We start from the raw sequence: 23439 nt of genomic DNA, 5'->3' as shown, positions 1-23439 counted from the left end.
ATGGCTTCTATGCCATATTTATTTTGTGCTTTAGGTCTCAATCGATTTGACTATAACGTTGATTTGATTGTGTTAATCAAACAAGGCATTTCATGGTCCTTGCAGTTCATTCAGACAAGGCTCAGTGTATATACACTGATGAGGCTTGAAGGTTGAGGAGAAGATAATGGTGTTGCAGAATTCTGCTTGTCAGGCTGTTGAATTTTTCCTGTACTGCTCCTCAGCATTTGAAATTGTTTTTTCACCTGGTAAACTTTGGTGATTTAAAGGGTCATGGCTGTTTTGTCCTTTGAAACTTGTACACGACCATTTTTGTAGTATATTTCTGTTGCTGAACATTGACAATTGTTGTGTCACTTCTCTTTGGTAATAAACAGTACAGCCTTTTTTTTTTTTTTTTTTTTTTTTTTTTTTTTAGGTAACTCAATTGCAATCTTTGATAGCTGAATGCATTTTGCTTATTCATATTACAAGACACCATATTAAACGATTTGATGTGTGTAGGACTTATTGTTTGCTAATCACCTGGCTTATTTGTACATTTACTATTTACACCTTACTGGAATTGATTTGAGCTGAGTGCATTGTTAATTTTTATAGTTATGTATTTCCTTTAGCTTAATTTTTGTTAACAGTTTACAATTTTTTGAACATATTTGCCTTTTTACTTTGAGGGATGGGATGGAGGAGATTACTGCCATGTATATTTTTAAAGCTTTATAAAGGATGCAAAACAAATTAAGAGTGTTTTTTAACTTGTGTATGGTACGTTACATGGGCATTAAACTAACTGGGGTATTAAAATGCTGTATAATGTCAAATTTGTATTAATCCAGATTTAGCAATTTGTACATTCATTTTTTTACATTGGCTTTAACATGTACCACATGTGTTCATTAAAGCAACTAGATATGTTGTATATAAATTTTAAAATATATACTTATTTGTATATGTCAAAATAAATATTTACTGTTTTACAGATTGTGTATTTAATATGAAACATCTACACTATTATAGGTATTTAATCTATAAAATTATTTGAATGGTTTATATTACATGAAAATTCAACCATTTTAAATATCAAACAAATATTCGACTTGTATGTATTAGAATTTTTGACATTCTTCATAAATCTAATGATTGTGCCACTTGGATCCAAATTCATATATGTGAAAAATACCTTTTATGATACAAATATACAGAGAGATTTTTAAACATAAGGCTTTGGCCTGTATACTAATAGGCACCATAAAGGTAACACAAAAGTGCTTGTTTTGCAATAAAATATTTCTGTATATGCTTGCTTTTATAATGGGGAAAGCTAAATAATCAAACTGTACAGCTTCAGTAGTAGCTACATATTTATCAGTTTGTATTTAAACTGAAAACCAAAAACACTGCAAACGTATAAAACATGCAATGATAATATGTTTAAGAATTGTTTATTCTTTAAGGAATCTACAAATATTTCTCTTAAATTGAGTTTGTTTGGATACGTAATTCAAGCTGTTTTGGATTCAAAATACATTGATTTTTTACAGTGTTCTATAGCTTATATGACAAGATTGGCGTTTTTTTTTTTAAAGTCAGTTTGTAGCATAGTTTCATTTCTTACTAATCTGGTGTTAATTCGAAGTATTTCATGACATAAATTGGCACAAAAAGCTTTTGGAATGCAAGTTTCATTTCTTCACATAAATGTAATTTAATTGTGTTATACATAAGTTAACATATTGAATTTTTAACTTTTTTCCCCATCCAGTTTTGCTATAATGTTATTGCTTAATTGTTGAATTAGTACATTCTTAATTTATCAGTTTTGGTCCTTTAAAAATAATGCAAAAAATGAACAGAATAAACAGAAGCAAGAAGAGAAGAAATGCATTTTCCCAAATGTTAATCTCCACACTTCACTATCAGATGAATATCAGTTTAAGTGTTATGGTAATATTTATGCATTTCATTAAAAATAATTTTGCCTAGATGTAAAATTTTATTGTGGTCATTGGCAAGTAGAGCAAACTCTTTTTAAATGTCCATAAATAAACTGATCATCCCTAAAACCTTAATATCATTCCTTGGTAAATATTGGTTAGGGCTCCCTTCTTAGATGATAGATAAGTCCCTTTCAAGCTTTTTGGGAGAGAGTATGGTGATGATTTATTTTGAAACAACAAACTACACATTATCTGAAAAAGAATCCATTATTTGGTTGCATTTGTTAAACAGCAGGTGGCATTTCATGTAGGTAGTAATTATTAAAGTGCAGTATAGTGTGTTGTGTGTGAAATCTATGAGATCTCAATTTAAAGAAAAGAGTGAGCTAAAACAGTATAATTTTTTGCTTAAAGATAATATAAAAAAGTCTACTTGAACAAGATAGTGATGTATGAAGAATTATGGGATGGTTTTTGACCTAGGTCATTGGTCAGTTTATCAGTTAGTTAAATAAATTACTAATGCTTGATATCTTTCAAGTTTTGAGGGGAAAATATCATTTTTAATTGTTTCATTAACTTTGAAAAATCAAAAATGTGAATATGTGACAACTTTACGGTTAGAATAGATCTTGAGTGCATTGTGATACTGTACTGAACTAGTATCCTATATTTTAATAGCTTATTTATCTTATTAAATTCATTTTAAAGAATTGCTTAAGAGGTATTCTGAGTGAAGTTTTGTTGTGTTTTGTATTGGGTTTTTTTCCTGCAGTTGGTATAAAGATATGGTATCAAAATTTTGTTTGTGTCAATTAATTTAAAGTTTATTTTTAAATCATTATATGTTACGATTTGCATCTTAAATGAATTACTGTCCTTAGGGAAAACCTTATATTATAATAAGCATTTTCAGCAGGAATGACCATATTCATTATATTGGTTTTTATGCCTTTGTAAAGGATGTTTGTTGCTTATACAAATCACTAAAATATTCAGCATTTTTCAGTGCTCTTTTTTTTTTTTTTTTTTTTTAAATAATGAAATTTTAAGAAAGAAGCACCAGAAGTAGCATGAAACTATGTAACACTTGCACAATGGTTTACAAAGAGCATTTGGTTGTTAATGTGTAAAATTACCTTACCTTACTAAACAGTAGGTAACTGGTATGCTGAAAAATGTATTAAAATATTGTCTGGCATAGTAGTTGCTATCCATGGAGGGAAATGTAAAGTTTTCAATATTAATTGAACATGTACTGTGTTATCTTATGGAAACATGGGATTTTAAAATAATTACCAAAAAATTAAACATTTTACTGAGAGTGGCTTGAAAAATTGAATAGCCTTCATTTACAGTAAAATGTGCAAATCTTAAAATTCTGACATTTGAATACAGGCTGTTTATTCCCAGGAAAATGGACCGGTTTAAATTATTTTGTGAAATAGTTGTACATGCAATTAAACAAAAATAGTTTAAAGACATCTATCTGGAGATTGCCATTTGAATAGATATGTACCATATTAGCTAAAGTTCTTTTATCCACAAAAAATGAATGTTGGATTAATGCACATAATGCACACAATGTTCAGAAAGCAGCTATGAAATTATTTATAGTTAACTGGAAATCATATAGCTTAAAGTATCATTATACAAAAATATTGATAAGTGAGTCTTTTCACAGAATGTGACACTTGAATAATTTTATGTAGAATATTTGGGGATAAAAGTCAATTTTATTTTTGAAGTATTCTTTTCATGTTTTCATGTTCATATTTACATGTTTGCATACTGAGCCATCCTGCAAAATAATACAAAATAATAAGTGTATTTTTATGTTTTAAACATTTTCCATCTTTCAAAAAGAAAGTATAGAAATATTAATCCTGTGCCATGTAAATCTTAGTTGTAGTTTTAGTTTAACTTAATAATTTTTTTAGAGTTTCTGTTGTAAAAATGATGTTAATAACAAAATTCTTCAAATTTAATTTTTATTAATGAGAATCTCACTCTCCTTTATACTTGGATCTTCTCACCAAAGTATAACAGACTAGCAGTAATAATAGAGAAAAATTAATTTTCTTGTACTATAAGGCTATTGCTTTTTTACTTGAAATAAATTTAGATAATTTTATTAAGTTCTCAGTGAAATTATAGGTAGCTTTTGCTTTACATTAGTTTTATTTCTAAAATAATTTTGTATGTTATTTAAAAGACATTTTTGCTTTCTTTTGCTTTGTCCTGTATTCCTTGATGATGAGGAGTACAATCTTTTCATTTTTAAACTCAACCCCAATCTTCTTTTCTGTATTATTTAAGTGTCATTACAGACCTAAAGCATGGCTCGGTTTAATAAAAGGCAATTAATATGGGTGCCACATTGTAAGTGGACATGGTTCGTCATTCTGCATATTTTTTTGACATTATGAATTTAAATCACATTAAGCATTTACTCTGTGTTTTAATGTTACAATTGCAGTTATTAATTTACAGTACTCTGAATCTTTGAAGATATACTGATGTCTGAGTTTTATATTAGTTTTGTTAAAGTAATTTGCATTTTTTTCTTTTAAATTCTCATCCTGTTTTTCAATATTGTGACTTAAACTTAGCTTCGTCTTGCCCTTTACTTTAGCAAAAGTGGCAAAAACAACAGAGAACAAACTTTTTTTTACTCAATGTCTGAAATGTTTATTAAAAAATTTAGAAATGTCATAAAACAAAAAGCATGCAGTAGATCTATGTTTTTCTTTTTGCCTTATTCAATTCATTTTTAAATGTGTCTATATTTACATTGCATGCTACTTTGATATGTATTTTCTCATTTGTTCACTCCCAGCAAGCATAAGTGATGTTTGATCACTTTTACTGGGTGTGTGTGAGTGCTCATTCCAAATCGGTCTGACCAGCATATTTGTATGGAAGCTCTAGACTCAAAAGATTGAAAAGGCTACAAAGCTCAAAATAATATTTAGTAGAAAATCACCCGTGATGGCATCCTTTTTAGGGCATCTCCCTTACCATATAAGTTTGTTTTTGATCCATAATTAAATGTTAATCTTGACTTACTGGTTGGTCATATTATGATATAAAACTGCTGCCTGGCTTTTCACTTTTTACCCAAGAAGGCTACGTAAAATCTACCTTGCACATTTTGTTTAGGTTCCCCTTCCTTGTCTGTCTTTCAATAGTTTTATGGGGGGGGGGGGGGTTTCTGCATAGGAGGATCCTCCATGCACCTAGTTAATTTGTTACCACTGTGACAAATTACAAGTCTAATTAAATAAAAAGTGCTCTAATTTCTGTTTTATAATGCATAAAGGTTTGGCCAGCTAAGCCACCTTTGGTACAGACTAACAACTAAAAATTGAATCAAAATGCAAAAAACAACCTTAAGGAAACATACAATATTTTTAGACATTTTATGTAAAAATATGAAACCAACAATGCTTCATAAAATATAAATCACAACAGATTAAGAAAATGAAAACAAGGAACATTCAAATGAATATATAAGTAAATGATGAATAAGAAAAACTTGGATTAAATGAAGTATATTATATCTCTCTACTAACACTAAGAGATACTGAATATGAAAGACACATCCACCATTTACTTCCTGTAGAAGAAAGAGCAAGAAAAATGATCTCTTCCAATGATATTTCTTCATTAGCAGTAAGTCTAACATTGGTACTTAGTATTCCCATTCTTAGTACTTTGAATGTGTTTTTTTCCCCTTCAATTTACGATTTAATCCATCTCTCCCAGTGCCAAACCTAGATTAGTACCCATAAATTCAGTTCATCAGTGTGTGTTTTCTTTTTTTTTTTTTTTTCCCTCGAAGCAGCAGTGATTAGGTGTTCAGCTTCTTCACTTGCCCCTGCTGTTCTATTGCTTGTACTTTGTTTTACTTTTATTAAAGTTACTTCAAACTTTCAACTTCTAAAACTGTAAGAAAGGCAATATTGTGGTACTCTTTGTAATTGAAATACATATAAAGTGTGAATACATAATACAAAATACATATAAACTGTGCATCTGTGCTTTTTGGAAGAGTACTAGGCATCTTCCACCCTGAGTAGCAGTGGCTACTTTTTATTTTTTTTCTTTCTCTCCTCCATTGTTCTAACCAGTCTTTTAATTATAGGTCTGCTCATCCTTGTAACTTTTAATGACTACTATACTTTTGCAGCATCAGAATTTTCTACAATTAGAGGCTGATATGATTTATGTATTTCCTATTTCTTTTTAATAAAACAACTACTTATGATAAACAACACACATACAAATTGTATCAACTGAATTTTTGGTTCACTTTTATGTTTAAACTTTAACTGTAATCTAGCTAAGAAGAAACAACTAAGTAAGCAGAATCTTATTAAACAGTAGTCCCAAAATGAAACAAGTGACAGCATGACACGGTGGGAGCTTTAGCGACGACTAAGTGTTTTTAAACCCAGCTATTATCCATACTCTGTAATTTTTCATTTTTATTTCATTCCAAAGTCTTGTAAAGGTTACTAGGACATTATGTGTTTTCAGATTATTATTTCACACACTGCTTTCTAGTGCATGCTTCATATTACAGCTGTCTTTATTTTGTATTATCCTCTGTTATGTGTAGTAGACACTGTCCCTGTGGTTGTTGCGAATCCTGGTTTCATAGGTGAGGAACATTATAGCCACAATTTTGTCATTGTTGTATAGGTAATTTAACAGAATTGTCACATTGTTGTGATATTTTGATCTTTACTGCACATGGAACTACAAGGGGAAACATACTGTATATAATCACGGAAATCAAAAATGATCCTTGTTTCAGACTAGTTTTTATTCTTGTACTTAATATGCATTTATCCTACTAGAACTGCTTTCAGGTTTTTAACTCTTCTAAATATTCTGTAAAACATATTAAACTTATACATACATACATACACATATATATATATATATATATATATATATATATATATATATATACAGTAATGCCCCGCTCTCTCGCGGTTCAGCTATCATGCCCCCGCTATATCGTGAAAAAATTCAATAAGTACATCCTACCTGTAGTGTACTTTGCAGCCAATTCATAACAAAGCATACGGTTTTCAGCAGACAAAGTTTCGCGTTACAGCACCCAGATGATTTCTTACAAAGTCCGTTATTGGCTGAAAGATGAGACTCAACCAATCAGAGCGGATTTTATTCTCTTGGGCTCTGATTAGCTGCTGCTAATGTGGTGTAATCTCGCAAGAACAACGAGCGTGGGTCCCCGACGAATCGCATATCGTGTACCTTGCTTGTGGTCCGACTTTTTTGAGCAAACTTTTGTGAACTTTTCATTTTGTTTTAAGCCCTACGATGGCTCCCAAGTGTCCTGCATCTTGTAAGCCTTCTGGTAGCAGTGAGCCTAAGCGCCAGAGGAAGACCTTGACCATACAGGAGAAGGTAAAACTGATGATGATGATAATTATTATGTTACTCAAATCTTTAGCTGACATCCGTGTATCATATGTGTATCCAGAGTGTGTTTTAATAAGTTTACATGTGTTTAAAGCATGTGGGAGGGGTATTTTAAGGCTTAAACTATTAAAAAAAAAAAAAAAAAAAGTGGTCTTTCTATATCGCGGGTGGGTCTGGAACGTAACTTCAGCGATAGGCGGGGGATCGCTGTATATATAATGTGCGTGTGTGTGTATAATATATAATAGAATATTGTGGCGGAAGGCCAGGGCCCTTGCCGGATCGGGATGGCCCTGTAATGGATGGACAGGTGGAGAGGGCACTTTTAGAGCAATACCTCCTCCAGAACACGAGAGGGCAACCCCCCCTTGCTCACAGCAGTGCCACTGGTTTGGAGCTTAGAAGCTCAATCCTGCTGGGGCTTGTGGCCACCACCAGGGGGTGCCTGGATAGTTGCTGAGCCCTGGGTTGCAGCACTTCGGGTGCTCTATAAAAGGGGTTGCCTCACTTCATTCGAGGAGCCAGAGTCGGGAGGAGGTGGACGGAGCTTACTGGGAGAGGACTGGAGGCGGCAGAGAAAGGAAGAAAGGACTTGTGTTGTGCTGCTTATGCACTGCACTGTATACTGTGCTGTGTAGTGGGGTGCAAAGGGAAAGGGCTTCCCCACGGTATGTATTGTTTGTGCTGGACTTGAACTTGTGTCTGCCTTTCTGTGCTGGGTAGGTTGACTGGTATGCCCCCTTGGTGGTCCACAATATATATATATAAAATATGAATATTTTTTTTTTTTAATTATAAAACCTTTATTGTAAACCCATTTAGATATTTCCATCCATATGTGAGAACTGGTGGTTCTTTACTTTCATTTCTAGCTGCATTGTTTTTGTTTGAAGCAGATAGGGGGAAACTGTTAGGCATTTACATCATAAAAACCTGTTTCCATGCTGTACAGGTTCAGTTTCTCAAGAATTTCTTATAATACTGTCCCTTAAACTCAAGACTTTTTTTTTTTTTTTTTTTAATAATTTTGTAATAGATTACAAGATTATCTGTTACAGTGTTGTGTATAGAGCTGTAAAGTGATGTTTTTTGGATCCAAATATAGTGTCTAAATAATACTGCATAACTGGATAACATTGGACCAGTAAAATAACTCCTCTATAGTGATTCTGTCTTTAAAATCAAAAATAACTCTGTTCCTCAATTTACCAAAATGACTTCTGTAAGACTGGAGTCTTAGAACATTAGAACAATCTAGACTTAATTCTTCCTAAATAACATCAAGTCTAGTTTTGAAAACCCCTAAAATCCTACTGTCTACCACCCTACTTGGTAACTTATTCCATATGTCTACGGTTTTCTGTGAAATGAAAAACTCTTCTTGTATCAAAACAAATCAACGTTTTCATTATTTTCAGTACTAGCCTAATTGTGTAGTAGGCGGTGTGGTGTAGTGGTGAAAGCTTTTGACTTCAAATCCTGTGGTCGTGGGTTCAAATCCTGCTACTGACACTGTGTGACCATGAGCAAGTCATTTATTGTGCCTGTACTCCAATTGAGAAACTGAAAGAATTGTATCATAAATGTTGTAAGTTGGCCAAATAAGTACAGTAAATGTAATTTAGGTGGTCAGTGCTATATTTGAAACATCACTGAATTCTAACAATTCCAGAGGGCTAATGTTTTACTATAGCGGATAATGACTTTGATTTGATCATAGAAGGACTTGTGTGTATTGTTGTGGTGGTGGGGTGTGTGTGTGTGGTTTTTTTTTTTGGGATTTTTATTGTTCATATGCTCCCCATATTTGCATTGATTTATCTTCCATATCCCTGAAGATGTCAAAATTAGAATTGATTAGAAGCCTAGGATGGCTGCATTATGTGTGCTTGCTTGCTTGCGTGTGTGTGTGTGTGTGTGTGTGTGTGTGTGTGTGTGAGTGAATGAGTAAACGAACAAGCATGAACTAACACCCTGTCCAGGGCTGTTTCCTGCTATTGTGCTCTGTGTTACCAAGTTATGCTCCAGCCCTGTTACCCTACCTTGTGAGTTTGAGGAGTTTCAGAAAAACCCAAATACCATATAATTACAAATGTTTACCTTAATTGCTCAGCTTTATAATAGGGAAAAATCATGGAAAAGTTAAAAGGGTGTAAAAAAAAAAAAAAAAAAAAAAAAAAACTGGAGACTTGGTCCTGAAAAACAAAATTGTTTGCTATGTAGAAGTATTTTATCTCCAAGACAGATTATACTAATTGATATGCTGTAAGAACTGGCCTTGTGCTTCTATTACATATACTGTACAGGTAGACACATCAACTACAATTTTTTTTCTAGACCAAAGTTTCAAGACCGATGACTGTCAGAGACATGGTTTAAGGAGGGGCAACAAAGATGTGTCTGAGTTAGTGGAGCTTAAATAAATTTGAGCACCAAGCCAAATCATAAAAAATATCTTTGGCAAAAAGGCATTCATTTATGGATATCTCCTTCTATATTGCAAAAAAATGTTTAATATATGTGATTGACTTTACTGAATTTTCTGACATGTATAAAGGCCAAGTTAGATGTATGGCAAAACAAATTGGTTTAAGGATAATGCTGTTCCTATGGTCAGTTGAATGTCCTTCCAGTGCTCTCCCATATGAATTTATTAACCACCCTTTACACCATATCAGCAAAACAAATTTTAAACTAAAGGCTTTCAAAAATAGTGTACGTCAAGTAATGCCAATGTCTTACCTGAACTTTTTCCAGAATAAAAGTTAAAAAAAAAAAAAATAATGTCCATTTTATTTAAAAAGTACAAAATGTGCCATTTCATACTTCTATCAATGCAAGCAAATATGCATGAGAAAATTAGTTATTTTAAAGAATATTTTAAAATTATGCCTGCTAGTGAATGAATACTTTTATTCAATTGATTTAGTTTGTCTCCGTCTTGAGCACTGTTTTTAACACCATTTTCATAGCTGAGAAGAAAAAATTAAAAAATAATTTTGTAACAATGAATACATATGTCCTTAAAGAGTTAAGGCACACACAGTTGAGCAAAAGTTTTGTCTGAGCAAACGTCTAATTTTTTACCCAAACCAGTCACTTATCTAAATATATGTGAGAAAATGCATTCTTGAAAGAAATTGGTCAGACTGACCTATACATATGACTTTGTTTTAATGGGGTGAATCTTTTGTTACTTGTATCCCTGTAATTCTGGATTATGAAAATGTCTCTGAGTCAATATCATTGTAAAAGTATAAATGCATGAGTTTGGGTGACTGTTGTCATCCAAATTACAGGAAAACTAAAATCTATGTTTAAGTGGTGCTCTTTGAAAGCCATGAATGTTCATTCAATGAGAGTTTATAATACATCACAAAGATAAGGCATAAATTTTACATGTGGAAGTGTAGTTGTAAGTCTTGTAATAATAGAGATTTCTCTGTTGTTTTGCTATTTTGCATCTTGCAATTTTATCAATTGTAATGATTGTAATTGATCAATTTTTCCTTTATTTATAGCTGTTCTGGAAAAAGTTACTTTAAAGTTTTTAGTGATTGTTTTGTTTGCATTCCAGTTAATAAAGAGACTTTTGATTTAAAATATTGTAAGTTATTTCTAGGCTTTTTATTTGTACATATAAACATTCTAGATAGATAGATACTTTCTTAATCCCAAGGGGAAATTCACATTCTGATAAGTTCTTCAAGAAATCCTTAAACTCTCACACAGCTTCTGGCCCATGTGAATGCTAGTATGTCTCATTTCATACATATTAGCTGATTATGAAGCCCTACTCCAGATAATAGTTAAATTAAAATTTATAGCACCCAGTGCTGAAAGGGCCCATTCACCTCTTTGCATATGCACATGCATATATGTGTGCTGGTATGCATTTTTACTGCATGTTCCTGCAGCTAGGTTTATGTGTTTTCTTGTGTATACCTGCCATTTCTTGTTTTTTAAAAACAAAAACAGATTTCAAGTGGAGGAAAACACTGGAGCCACTTCCAGTCCTGTGCAGACATCTTGTTGAACAATGTCTTTTCAATATTCTTTTAGCACAGTGTCCACCTTGAGAATCGGTTGGCTATTTAGAAGCTGCAATTCTAAAGAGTGTTCTGAGACAGATGATATTGGGAAAGAAATGTCTGCCGACAGGACTTCACCTTCCTCCACAGTGATTTCTGTGTGCATATGCTCAATCTTATTTCCAGGATACAGAAACCTGGAAAAGGCCACAACTAAGGAAACATCTAGACATAAGTCATCTGTGTTAGTGTGTTTCCCTCCGCAGTGATGTGAACAGGGGCCATAGAATATAATATGTTTTACTGCCGTTCAGGGGATTACCTGTTTTATGCTGTTGTCTTTGGGGGTAACACAGGAAAACACACAGGTGTTAACAAGCCCAGAGATGAATTCATTAGCATTTTCCTAGAACTATTCTATGACTTTTCATGTTCCTTGTATACTCAGGCCAGTGTGTCTGGCACCCACTGCACAGACTAACGTGGGATGTAGCCCCGGGCTCCAAAATTAATCCAGATGTATGAAGAAGTGTTTGTGCTTTGTTTTTCAAAGAAATATTTCTGCCACTAGACTGACCAATCTAGACCACTTTAACCCCTTTATCATTATCCCAAGATCACTTCTGTACTGATAGTTGCACGCACACTATTAACTCCAGGTTTACATGTCTCCATAGAACTGCAAGCAATGACGGAGGGCAGTATAAAAAACAAAACTCGTCAAACAGATTTTTAAATTTTTTTTTTTAATTTTAATCTTAATAACTAATCGGGGTTGACTCTGCTGTTTTTGAATTAACATTGAAAAATGAGGCAAATATAAATTGCATCACATTTTCAAAAATAGTTCATTTTAAAAAGTGAAGATGTCTCAAGACAGTCTTCAATAAATGCTATATGGCAAGTGAGTTTAAAATGCATTAACATTAAAGAAGCAGTGTCACTATGCAGCTCTCTATTTAATGAATTTTTAAATCTATTCATAATTAGAGAAAACAGATAATTCTTGAAGTTTTCAGAACAAGCCTGGTCATGATTCCATCTGATGAGATGGACAAAATGCTGCTGCTTTAGACATTTCTAAATCGATACTGGCTTGCAAGAAAAAAAAATGTTTTTATACACTTCAAGAATGTTTAAACATTCTTGATCTAAAATGGATGCCATTGGTAGATTTACAGTTTAATTGTGCCTGTGATCTTTATTTGATGTTCACACTGATTAAGTAGTGAACTGATTTCCCCCTGGGTGACAAATAAAATTCTCTCTCTACATTAGAAGGGCATGTTCCTTTATGGTGTTCTGTCAGTGTTCAGTATTTGTGTGTGTGTGTGTGTGTGTGTGTGTGTATGGAGTACATGCTACACCAAACATCCACAAAAACACTGTTGATGAAAGATCTAAATAGTTTATTAGTTAGTTTGAAAAGCACTTGTTTATTGTAATGTTTGACAAGAATGTAATCAGTTATGGTAATTGGTATTGAAAGGTACAAACTATAAGGTAACAGATTATTCTTCAAAAATCTGGCAAATTCTTTCTATTCTTCACATTTATTAATAAAGGTCACTGAGCCTCTTTCTTTGGGTGTTATGTTGGTTTTGTTAACCTAGCTACAGTACTTCTTTAAAACTGAGCTTCAGAAGTGAGCCTTTTTTCTCTGTAAGGTTTTATTTGGTGGCTGACTTAGGCATCGGTGGACATAAATGTACTCATTAATTAATTAATGAATCAACTATCAGTTTTAATTAAATGATTGACTAAAATGACTGCTGTCTTCGATGAGTAATGTGATGTGAAATTCAGACTCTTATCAACCTTTTGAGGATGATGGAGGTGGTGGTCTGAGGATGAAATCTGTGCAAGAAGACATAAATCTGAGCTTTATGATTTTTTTTTCCCCCCTATGAGGTGTAGAAAGTATAGGGAGCATGGTGGCAATGTATTTAGCACCACTGCCTCATAGCCCCTGCGGCTTTGGTTTTATTTTGGGCATAACCAGTCTGTGAGCAGAGTTTACATATTCTCACTGTGTCTATATGGAGTCTAGACAACTACTTTAGCATCTTCCCAAATATGAAGTTGGTGTATGTTGGGTTAATTGTTCAGAACCACTGTATCACAGTACCAGAGATAGGGTTTGATCCCTTTTTTGTGGAGATTGGATGAATAAGCAATTGCAATGAATATACAGAGTTGACATAGCTTTATTTCCACATCCCACCATGTACAGTACATGTTGATTACTTGGAGATTACTGGAGTCTTGTCTGGGGTTGCGTTCTTCCTTGTGCAAACTTCTGCTAGAAGGTTGAGTTGCCCACTTTAAAAGTACAATGAAGCACTCCACTTTTCACCACATCTCTTTCTCTCAGTACTGGCCTTTTCTCTTGCTAGATGAGCCTTTGCAGCAAAATCTTCCCCCTGCTTTCCTACTGAGTTACTCTACTACCATGTCCAACCTGAAGCTCCATGCTGGAGTCGCTTGCATCATCAGAGCAGCCCACCTTCTGCTAGCAGGGGTGTCGAACTCCGGGCCTGGAGGGCCGCAGTGGCTACAGGTTTTCATTCTAACCCTTTTCCTAATCAGTGAGTAGTTTTCAATGCTAATTAACTCATTTTCCCTTCATTTCAATAGTCCTGTTTTTAAGGATTCAGTCCTCCTGAGTTGATTTGTTTTTTCATTAAATGGCAGCCAAACAGAAATGAGACGTGAAATGAGCCAACAGATGACCAGCTAAACTGGGATTTCAAACTCCAACCAGTTTCACTCCAAACAGTCTCTTAATGAGAAGCTGATCCTTGCTGTTAATTATACCCGTTATTTAATTCCATGGCTTGTTGCTGCTCTCATTCTGACACAGCAGACATTTCCAAATCTGTTGATTTTTCTGTTTTTTCTAAGAACACCGTCAATGTTTTGGTGACCTGAGAGACCAACCTTACTGAGACCTTCACCTTTCTTTATTTTCAGATATTGTGTGATGGGCAACCTGGTCATATGGTGGCTTGTTTGATGTCTCATTATTGTTTGGCTACTAATTAAGGAAAAAGAGACAACTAAGGGGCCTGAGTCAAGTTAATTAAAACTAAAGCAAAAGAAGTTAATTAGCATTAAAAACGGTTCACTAATGAAGAAGATGGTTAGAATGAAAACCTGCAGCCACTGTGGCCCTTGAGGACCGGAGTTCGACACCTGTGTGCTAGAGGGACACCAGGCTAGAACTCTCTGCAATGGCATATGATGTCATTGATTTCCCTTTCTTTTGTGCATGTGCTATGATCTGCTGCCTTTTCACTACACACTACAAACATAATGCCTCTGGTTGTTGCACACCATATAATGCATGACCCTTTGTTATCTACTTATCTTATTTGTGTATCCCCACTCGGACATGAGGAGACTGTGTAAAATCCATCCAGACAGTAGCAGGGTGCGGGATTCACACCCATTTTATTGGTTACTTAGTGCGGCTAGGTGGGCAATACATCTCGTGTTGTTGTACTTTTTACACTTGTATATCATAAAATAATATACTGTATGATGAAATACAATACATGTTTATTTCAGCATAAACTTTGTACTGGTCATTCCTGGGCTGGGATTTCTATCAAGTACTTTGGACCAGTGCTGACCCATCCCCATGGGACTGCCCTCTCCGTTTCATCTCTGTTTTACCACTGTAATGGCCGCACGCTGCAAAAAAAGAAGACTGAAATGGAGCGCTTATGGTGCTGTGTGTGGGGAGTTTCAGCACATCAATTAGATTTTCTTAATATCTGTGACTTTTTTTTTTTATTCACAAATATTCGACAAATCACTTCAGAGGTAAATTCTAGGTGCAGCATTTCTGTGAGAAACGGGGTTCATACTCAGAGGGTGCAAGTCATTTCTCTTGTGAGTTAGATTGATTTCATACTCTTGCTTTTAAATGTTGATTTCACACTGTCACTTTTTATTTCATCAATATCACGCCTTAGATTTCAGTTATTAATTTCACATTCTCATTTGTTAATGGTAGTTTTTACTGATCATCCCTGTTGAGTATTACGCTTGGTTCTGTGAGAAGGCAAGGTTTCTGCTGTAGTCCATGTGCACATACAGCCAGACAAAATTTCTGATAATTTAGCATTGTGCCAACACATACACAAAACAAGTGAGGGGCTAATGCTTTGTATATGGCTGTTGGCTAACTATCTAGCAACAGAGCATGTGGTATTTAAAAAAAAAAAAAAATTCACATTTTGAATAATTAGCAGACAAGCTATTATTATTAAAGATTCTGACATTTTAGCAGAATAAGCCAGTAGTGAAAATATAGTACATTTAAAAATAAATAAATAAAAAGTAGGATGTATTTTGATAATGGCAGTTTATAACTATATTTTCAAAACATAGAATGCAAGTTTTTAAAGGAAAATGTTAGATTAAATATTGCTAAGAATAAATATGTAGACATGAATTTCACAGGTTGTATGTAATCCATTTTTGTTGTGTATATGTTTATTTATGTAGAATTAAAATGCAATTCTTGATTGATCCTTCTTAATCTTTATGCATTATCATTGTTTACATTTTAATTTTAAAGAGGACATTTCACTGCTGTGTACATGAAGCTTTATTTACTATATTTTGCAACAGTTATCACTTTGTCTTTTTTCTTTTTGTGTTTTTTGTTTGTTTTTTTCCCCCCATCATGCTGTTTTGGCTATATTGCCAATTCTATTGGGAGATCCACATATTTCTCCCAAGGGCTATTCTTTTAAGGTGCCAGCCATGCCATTGACATTTATGTTCACTACAAAATTTAGCACCGAAATATCGACCTCCTTGGTGACCACCAACATCCCCACCATGTATTATGCCCCATGCTATTGGGATATAGCTCTCCAGTACCCTGAATAGAATATGCCCATTAGAGTATCTGGGGTGTTGTTTTAGCATGTGAGACAACTGGGCTTCCACTTATGATGGTTAAGGGTAAAAAAAAGAAAAAAAAAATCCCTTTTCAGTTATGTGATAATCAAAACAAATTAAGTTGCAGATTAGCCCAGTTGCCTTGACAGCAACAGAGTGAATGAAGAATTGCATCTTTTAACTATTTTCTTATCCTGTCATAATAAAACAGGATGTTAAAGCAAATTAATTTCCATTTATTTCATGTGTAATTGTAATAGTGTTGCCATTGAACATTCCTGATACAAATGCTATAAGTACTCAGACTTTGTTAGAGTATTGTTGTGCCGATTGTAGACAGGAGCCAGAGATGGTGATGAAACCAAAAGCTGGCTTTATTTTGTGGTTTCGCAAACAACTTCCAGTTTGGATCTGTGCCAGCTGCTTTGCACTGTTTCAGTATAAAATGTCAGTAGCAATGGAGATGCCTGTTTTTATTTATGGGTGCACAAGAATTGCATGTTTACTTTACCCCAAGACACACAAGGGAAGTAATCTAATTCAGTCCAGTGTTTGATGTACACAAGAGGGAAGGACCAAAGCTAGCTGTAGCCTGGGAAAGAAACTGTTTCTTTACACCAGTTGTCCTTGCTGATAACAATGGATGTTAAAAGCCTACATACTGTTATTGACATTTCAGTTTCTTCTGATGAACTAAGCTATTTAATATTTTCCTAACAATAATTATTTAACTTTATTATTGTTTAGTTAAAAGACCACATTAAAGATGGGGAAGGTTTGGCATGACTTGATTCAACTATTTTTGTCAACAATAGACAGTAGAAATTTCAGTAAGGCCTGCCACAGGACTTTGATATAGTCTAATCACCTAAAAGTCAGAAGTGATGACTATGCTGTGCAGACTATATTTTAATTCCCTTTAAAAAGGAGCAATGCTGTTTATTTGCCCTGAAGAATTTTTTTTTTGTCAATTTATATCTGCTACCTATTGTCCCTTCTCAGAGACCTGGCTGATAGGTCAGGAATATCTCTGCCAAGCTTCACTCCGTCATGCCTGCTGTAATAAAATCCATTAACTGGCCGCCGAGATGTAACGTCCAGTTTTCATATGGTGTGGGTGCATGTACGTAAAACATGTTTTATGCAGCAGTATCCAGTTCTCCTAGTTTAGTCTGAGCAAATACATAGTATTTTCCTTTCAATAACACCTCCAGTGAGAATGAAGCTGCTTTTGTTAACTATGAGCAGTGACATCCCGTTAACACACAAGTCCTCTGTAAAGCCAAGATAAGACTGGCAAGGGTCGTGACTCACTGGCCTGGGTCATTTATTTTGAGGAAATGTAGCTTTAGCGGCCATGAAGATACTGTACACTGTGGTTGGCTTATTGGTAAGGTAACTGGCTGAACCCTCTGTTTCATCTGGCCTGTTCATTGTAACAGCAAACTTGTATATTACATATGACAGGTAATAGCAGCTACCAACTCAGGCACTGGTGCCTTATGCCTTCACCTGACCCCCAAAATGCAGAGGAAAGATGTTATAAATCTATGCTATTCTTGTGTTCTTAGTTGCTGAGTGCAACCAGATACTCTTGAATGTAGGTGGAGGGGTCTTCGTGCATCAGGTGGGAAGCTGCTGCACCAATCAATAAAGTTGTGCAGCAGTATTGTGGTTGCATATGTTTGTGGTTAATCAGAAAGTTCCACATTCTATATGACTGTTTTAGGGTTGCATTCTTTGACATTTGAATCTTCATCAGCATCAACTTCAGTCTGTTGTTTTTCATTTTTAGTCCAATCTGCTTGTGACTTCATTTTAAGCAAAAATAAGCATTACACAAAGCAAAACCAATTTAAATGGTTAATGTGAAATTTTAAACTATACTTCTCATCAACAGTGTTTAGATTGCAGTTTTTCATCTGTATGATAGCATGACTTAGAATCAGTTGGTGACTACAACTTCTCTATAAGCTTGTTTAAGGTATTCTCGGTGCCAAGTATTCTGCTTGTACATACAGAAATAGAGATAGTTAAAATATACCATAAACCATGTTAGGTGCTAATAGAAAAGCTGGGTTAATGGGTAGTATGGAACTTATTAGATTGCCCAATTCACTCTTGGATTTCCTAATTACCTACTGTTCCATCATCTTCATTGATACCTTGTGGATGTTGTGTCAGCTGTGCCTTTACGTTGTATTTCAGTCTTTATCTTTTATTAGTGTTAGTTTAAATATTAATTATCCCTAAATAAAAAATTGAATTTGAACTTAGTGTTTTTCCCTCCTACACTTTTTTTTGTAATGTAGCTCCATGCACCACATTTTATGAATTATCTGTAACATGTTCATTCACCTTTTATTATTTATGTAATTAAAATATTTCAATCCCCTTAAAATTGGTCAAAAGTTATTTGAATTGCACAGAATGAATATTAATATTGTCTCTTTTTTTTTTTTACCTTGTGCAGCTTGGTGCCCCAATCATAATGCTTCTTTTGACTTCTAGAGATGCTCATAATGTGAGGTGCCTTAGTGCCTTGTAGCCATTCATCTGGGCTGACCCTTAGTTATTCCTTAGTGTATCCAGTACTCGACCTGGGGTTTTTGGCAAGAGGAAGTCTTAAAAGTGTCACTGCCACTCATCTGTGGGAATTAATTCTTAATGTGCAGCGGTCTGCCACAATTCATGCATCAAAAGGACAATGAGATTCAATATGTAAATCCTCCATAAACTTATTTTCCTATAAAATGATACAATAAAAAATGAAAACTATTCAATATGAAATCATAAGTACAGCATACATGTTCATATAGTGCAGATAGTACAAATGGTTCATACAGTGGCTCAGGTTGTGCAATATTACAGTTGTAGTGCAAGTATACAGTGAGGTAATTGTAATTATAAGTACAAACAGTTCTACCAGGAGCACTTGATGGACTGATTGAGTGCATTTATAGCTCTTGTGATGAAACTGTTTCGGAGTCTCAGGATGTGTGCAGGAAAGGCTGTGAAGCGTTTGCCAGAAGGGGAATGTTCAAATAGTCTGTGGCATGGGTGAGTGGAATCCATGCAGATGCTGGCGGCTTTCTTGAGGCAGTGCGTGCTATAAATGAACTCCAGGGCTGGAGGCATTATCCTCTGCTGTAAATTGTAGTCCTCGCGCTCCCAATGCAACCTGTGTAGTTGTGAAAGTACACACAAATACAATAAACAGGTTAAAATACTCTGTTTGGTGCACTGAGAGTAATAACAGTAAAGCAGCCATGGTATTAGGAATAGTTTGGCCACTCCGTGCATAGTTATATTGTTACAGAATTATTACAATCAAGTGCCTTAAATTTATAAACGATATGCAATTCATTTTAGTATATTTAATACAGCCCACGTCATTGATGTGAATCTAAAAAAGAAAGACCGCAGAAAGAGTAGCACTGCTTTGACATTGCGTGCTGCCACTTTACAAACTCGAGCAGAAAAGTGCGTATGCATGGTGTGAGGCTGCTGTTTAAATGTGCGTGACTTAACGCCAAATTTACTTTTTATACATCTTGAAGTGTAAGTGGAAACGGTCGTACACAACATTTTTGTGCGTACACACCATTTGTACATGAGGCCCCTAATCTTTACTTTGCAAGAACTAAAAAAAAAAAAAAAAAATGCAGAAGGAAAAAATCAGGCTTAACATAATGTATATTTCATTTGTTAAAGTTGTGAGGAGAATAGTAAAGAAGATATTAAGTTATTGTTAATTGTGTAAACTATCAGAATTGATATCAATGTCATTGCCAAAGTACACTCGGCAGCTTGACTACCTTGTTTTGTTAAGCAGGAAGTAAATAAAGCAAAGTACTTGCAGAATACAATTTCCAAGGTATAGTCCTGATAATTTCCACTCATCTTACTAAACAACAACTGAAGGATGCTTTACTGCATTTTCAAATTGTTTTGGATTAAAACACTTACCATTAAATAAATATTGCCATTTTGATACAGCAAATCAGGTCACTCATTATTTTTGCTTAACAATAAATGCAAAATGTGCTTGCCAGTTATTAATTTTGTTTAAGAAAATGATTTAGGATGCAGTTTTAGATTTATTTTTAAACTTCCATTTTTAATGTTTCTTTTTTTCTTTTCCACCCTTGCCTTGTAGGTCCTTGAAAATGGATAATAATTCTTTATGGTCTTCGACAAGAATATTTAGAACTGGATGAGGTTTTGAAGAAAGAGCCTTGGACTTCCACCAGGTGTGGAAATGGTATTAAAATCAATTAAATATATGTACTGTGGGTGAATAATAAAAATGAATAAATGTAAAATGGCAGATTTTTTTTCTTCTAATGCACTGGTTCAGTACATTAAAATGTCATTGTAAATTAAATAGCTTTTTTCTATTTTAATGTTAATTTTTCATTTTACATTGTTGATCATTCAAGAACATTGTCATTTATCATCAGTCTATCAGGGTTCATTATATTTTACACCATTCAAATAATTAAACATTGTAGCTCAGTATAAACATTACAATAACAGAAATACAATTTATCTACTTTAAGTCAAAGTGTGAGAAAATATTGAAGTGATTAGGAAGAGCTTGTTAGGTATGACTTAGTTTCAAGTTAATTCTAATGTAAGGTTTTCTTGACCCCATTTTTACCCAGAACTTGTGTATATATCATGGTGGAAATAACTGAACATCTTCTACTATTCTGCAACATCTGTGCTAATATGTATTACAATAATGTGGTGTAATAAAAAAAAAAAAAATCGCAATACAAATTTTTTTTTTAAACCATAGTATGCCAGCATATACCAAAACAGTACACCCCCAAATTTCATGGGGTTATGTTCCTAGAACACCCGTGACTTGTGAAAAACCGCACATTTTGGATGTGGTTAAAAAAATGCCTATTTTTATAGTTTAAACCCTAAATATGCCCCCAAAACACTTTAATTTCAAACTCAGCTTAATACATTACCTAAAAAAAAGGAATGTAAAGGTAAACCCATATACTGCACAGTACTGTACTGATGTGTCACCCGCAGTGCTAGAATGTAAAATACTGATGTTGCCGCTATATGTACTGTAATTCATGCAAGCACGTTTTCATTGCCAGAAGCCTTAGAAGGTGCAGGGCGTTTCAACGGCATCTTGGGGCTTTAACCCTTAAACTGTCACATAATTGGGGGTTAATGCATCCTGGACGCCAAAAACTTTTTTGATGCACTTTAAGTAATCATCACAATTCACAAAGATTGAGTGAAATTTTAATGGAACACATTTGTTTTCATGCAAAGAGCATCACAATTACTGCAACACTGATAATTTTACACACTGCTAATGAACTGTAAAAACTATTTAAAAAAAAACTACTGGAACAATATGTGCAAGGTGTAACTGACGCCATGGATGAAATCCTAGGGGAGCACAATGGGAGTGGGACCCCCAACAGGAGCAGAGGATGTCTGGGGAAGGAGAAAGAAACAAAGCAATCGGCCAAAAAGGGCAGGTGCTGTTCAGGCTTTTAAGTAAGAATAGCATCGCGCAAGAATCGTATCGCATGACAGAGCAGCCGCAAGTAAGCCCAGCAAGTAAGGGAGCAATGTGAAGGTAGTCTATCAGCGTTTTTTTGAGGAGCGTCCATGTCTTCTAGGGGTTGTGTTCAGCACCCCTGCTCCCAAGGGGCTGGCTGCTCAACGGATGTATAGCACTGACTGATCAGCTCCTGTGTGCTCGCAAATGACACTGGGAAACGACTATAGCCAGTTGTGGCGGTTTAAGGGTTCTGAGGAACAAAACGGAAAACACAAGAACACTCAGCTGGAGATGCATCACAGTCAATCAGCAGCAAGGAGAAATGAATAACGCTGTAGCAGTCCGGTGCCGCCAAGATTCACACCACTGAGAAGACGGTGATTTATTTATTTTTATGGTGGAAATTCCAGGGACACACCCAGCCTTGGCCCGACCCACATGCACTCACAAATAGAGACAAAAACAAAGCAAACTGGTAATCAAACAGCAAATAAAGAATGTAATGAAAACAATACCACCCATGTTCCCTTAACTGAGATTACACATTAAATATAACAAAGCACAAAGAAAACCCACACAGTAAATCATGATAAACTGCAACAGGTAATCCAGAGATCCGCACGTTGAATGGGAATATAAAGATAGTCCTACTGCTAGTTCCTGAAATGGTGAAGACGGGTGGACAGGTTCAGGAGTGCACCTTTCTTTGTAGGATGGCCATGAATCCACTTACAGTCCTCATGTATACAGGCAGACAATTCAGATGCCAAACGCGAAACGATCCAGGGCAAAACGAATAAGTACAGGTAACGCAACAGTAGGCAGACCGACAGGAACTTGAAACACAAATTACAAATTTTTGCTTTTGATCCCCGGCCCCCTTTGTAAAAGCCGCGCTGACATCCTTTGATCCCAACAGCTCCAGCACCCTCAGCAGAAGACCAATCAGAGCCACTGCAGGGACTGCTGGGAGTTGCAGTTTCAAATTCTATTGGCTACTTTCACCATCCCAAGCTGCGTTTTCCTCTACAGTTGCTTCCTGTTCTCTCTACAGTACAGTATTGCCACGAAAAAAGCCATAAAAATTGTGGAGGATATTTGTGGTTTCCGCTAACAGTTATCAGTTAGGTTCTAAGGAAAGATTTGTGAATGACTGAGGCCACAAACTCTGAACCGCGACTTCGCGGGGGTCTACTGTATACCATTTAGTAATATGACTACATGAAATTTCTTTATGTTGCATTGGTTGAAAACAAGCACTGTGTCTTAAAGAAGGGCTTGTAGGTATAAAGTTTCTCTCCATGCTAAGTTGTGCCTCTGTAACTTACAGAAAATTATTTCATGAACTTTGTTTCGTACTCCTTAATTCAGTTTACAAAAGAAAAGATGGAAATTGCTGCTAACATGATAGAAAACACTAATTGTCTACAACTTGTTGATATTCTGGGCTGTCAAAGTAAGATATGGCAATACTTTGTTCATAAGGTGAATGAAGATATTACACTGTCTGTTTGAAAACAGTGTTACAAAATATAACACATCGAATCTAGCAAAG

At 34.8% G+C, this 23439-nt stretch overlaps 1 protein-coding gene across 2 annotated transcripts in view; it reads left to right on the top strand.

Annotated features, from left to right (window-relative positions):
* The window catches only part of plag1 (pleiomorphic adenoma gene 1), a 36475-nt gene that overhangs the window by 1300 nt on the left and 11736 nt on the right, over positions 1 to 23439 (top strand). The window contains exon 2 of one of the 2 annotated variants that reach the window (XM_028803542.2): positions 20502 to 20595. The gene's annotated coding sequence lies outside the window, so the exon portion shown is untranslated. Of the gene's footprint in view, positions 1 to 20501; positions 20607 to 23439 lie in introns of both variants that reach the window. The other variant, XM_028803543.2, reaches the window with a different exon arrangement.

This window comes from Erpetoichthys calabaricus, chromosome 6, assembly GCF_900747795.2.
Source record: "Erpetoichthys calabaricus chromosome 6, fErpCal1.3, whole genome shotgun sequence".
Taxonomy (NCBI): domain Eukaryota; kingdom Metazoa; phylum Chordata; class Cladistia; order Polypteriformes; family Polypteridae; genus Erpetoichthys; species Erpetoichthys calabaricus.
The sequence above is the reverse complement of the archived record's forward strand: the minus strand, read 5'-3'. Positions and strand labels throughout refer to the sequence as shown.